The sequence below is a fragment of the Mandrillus leucophaeus genome, unplaced genomic scaffold (assembly GCF_000951045.1).
Source record: "Mandrillus leucophaeus isolate KB7577 unplaced genomic scaffold, Mleu.le_1.0 Scaffold1298, whole genome shotgun sequence".
Taxonomy (NCBI): Eukaryota; Metazoa; Chordata; class Mammalia; order Primates; family Cercopithecidae; genus Mandrillus; species Mandrillus leucophaeus.
In genome coordinates this window covers 79964-82735 of record NW_012101252.1, presented here as the reverse complement: position 1 = coordinate 82735, position 2772 = coordinate 79964, and the positions used below count along the sequence as shown (strand labels likewise).

Sequence of the window (2772 nt, the reverse complement as noted above, 5' to 3'; positions counted from 1 at the left end):
GAAGCAAGCACAAAGCCCTACTTTTACACATGATTAGTGATGAGTCATGGACAGGGCTTGGCTCTGTTAAGTCCAACTAACCTACTTGAGACTCTGAGAATTCTCTTCAATGGCTTCCTGTGAGGTAGAATTTGAAAATATTTTAAAATCTTGAGCTACAGATGAAAGTAGCTTGGACGATTTTCATTATCGTGTAAAACAGATCACTCAAGGGGCAAACCACAACTGGGAGACACTGCTCAGGGAAGATTCATATGGAACTTTCTACTGCCTAAGGTTCTCTACAGGATATACAGGTGCCTCACAGTACAGATCTGGTAGCAAAGAAGAAGAAACAAACACTGATCTCTTTCTGCCATATTATTTGAACCCCTCTGACCCTTTAGAACAAGCCCAATTAATATCTGCCAGAGAAAAGACCAACAACGGCCTCAAAGGATCTCGTACCAAGAAGGTCTCAGATAACTCTTGGCTAAGACGTGGGTTCCACATTAGGTTCTGAATATGGGGAGAAGGGTCAATTTGCTCACTTTGTCTGCGAATAAAGGCAGGATGCTCAGCGGCCAGAGCAGGGTGCTGGTGCTTTGGGAACAATGGCTGAGCAAATAAGCATAGGTATGGGAACATACAAACGTTGTAACTTCAAAGTCACTGTATGACTTGCCATGAAGACTTGAGGACTCTGAATCAGTAAGGGCATCTTTGTGTCAAAGATCAACCATTACCAGGCAGCAGGACCATTTGAGTGGCAACAATGCAGCAACAGGAGCAAGTGAAACATCACAATGACTGGAATGTCCTTTTTTTCCCTCCTCCTTCTGACTTGATAAAAGGGACCGTCTTCCTTGGATTTAGTGAACCCCTTCAGTTATTGAAAAATTCAAGGAGTATGTAGGAGATAATACCCAGAAGACAGTCCAAGGCTTTCTGTTAAACTGGACATTTCAAGACCCAAATAACTAATCAGAAAAATCAAAGATATGACACTATTCTTTAATCCCATGCATAGGTGTTATACTTGGATGAAATGAACAATGTTGGGATTCTAAGTATCAAGGTCTAAAAGTCCTGAGATAAAGAATCCTGCACCCATTGGTACCTCTAACTTGTCTTGCTTTTTGTCTGATTTCTGGCTGATGAAGGGGACTAACTGACTGCCACTCTAAAACTACCTGAACCACACTATGACATGTCACCTCATATGTAAGATGCAATTGTTATAATTACTTTAATCCTCAATTTAGCATTAACTAGCCTTTTAATGTAAACACTTACACATTATGATGACTAGAAACCGCATACTCTCTGGCCGTCTGTCCAGATAAATCTTTGGAAGATATGTCAATATTTTGCTCAAGTAGAAGGCTGACTATACTTGCTGATCCACAATGTACAGCAAGTATAAGAGCATTTCTAAAATGACAGAGATAATTTCTCCCTTAGGAACTGTAATAAACTTATTTTAAAAGCTAATTTAATATACTTTATCAATTTAACATCTTGCCTGTCCATGCAGAATTAAACATTTACATGCACTAAAACACATAAGCGTCTTGGGTGCTTAAGTGTTCATCTTTGTAAAATACCAACAAGGTTTAAAGGAAGGGACAACAAGGAAACCTCTTATCTCAGTGGGATATTGCATAGTAGAAGACATTAATTTAAAATCCTTTAATGGGCAAGAAACAATGCTAGTGTCACTTATCTGAAGTGGACAAAGGTTTAAGTGAAGATTTCCTTACAGCTTCCCTAGACTGATATGCTGTAATAGAAAATCAGCTAGGGGGTAAGATAAATAAGAGCTCTCTGCTTGCTGAAAGCAGTAATATTAATAATAATGGTAAGAATAGTAGTCATAGGAGTTTCAGTTAATGATGCCAATAAGCATGTGCTAGGCACTGAATTAAATGCCATATATATCTTCCTTACTTATGCACAGCCAACTTTGAAGGATGTATTCTCCTACTTTTCATATATGACAACATGTGTGGTGGTAAATAAGATTCCCAAGGTCACACACCTAGCAAGTAAGAAAGCTAGGGATTAAACCCAGTCTTGTGTGAATCCAAAGCCTACCTCTTATCTCTTTATCACCCACCTATGGCTTGCCTTCATTAAAGGAAAAGTGTATCCACTTAAAACTATCTTCACTCCCTCTCTCCATACCAATTAAAAATAAAAACATCAAAATACACACTGGCAATAAAAAAGAAAAAAAGCTGTGAACCCATAGTGTGTGGGAATAGCAATTAATTGTCAAGTAGGGATAAGCTAACATTAATATTCTTCAAAGAAGGCAACTTAAAGTAGAGTCATTGAAAAGACAAAAGGATTCTCAACTCCTATTTATGTTCCATACAGCATATTTATCAGAAAAGCATAGAAGACACAGAGGTTAAAAACCACTAGAAAGGGTTAAGAAGTTCAATACTGAGTCATAAAGTAAACTAAAAGTTAAAGTTAACATTTCATAAAATTAATATGAAATCCCTTTAGCTAACATAATATCATCTAACCAAAAACATCATACAACAAATAACATCAGTCAATACAATAAGAGAAGATGAATCCTACTAAAACTGTTCTTCATGTTGCCCAGTCCAGATAATAGTTTTTCTGCTTAACTGATTTGTGTTGACACTGATCACTATGTCCCAATAAGTATAATTTAATCTTACTAATTTATTATTTATGACTTGAGTGACTGCTATCAATCTCGAACAACACACAGATTAAAAGAAATAACTATACCTTCCACATCTGTCACGTGCA

At 37.1% G+C, this 2772-nt stretch overlaps 1 protein-coding gene across 1 annotated transcript in view; it reads right to left on the bottom strand.

Annotated features, from left to right (window-relative positions):
* Nucleotides 1-2772, bottom strand: part of LOC105533935 (POTE ankyrin domain family member B2-like) — a 59116-nt gene that overhangs the window by 53607 nt on the left and 2737 nt on the right. Inside the window, exon 2 of the mRNA XM_011972541.1 lies at nucleotides 1276-1413. The gene's annotated coding sequence lies outside the window, so the exon portion shown is untranslated. The remainder of the gene's footprint in view (nucleotides 1-1275; nucleotides 1414-2772) is intronic.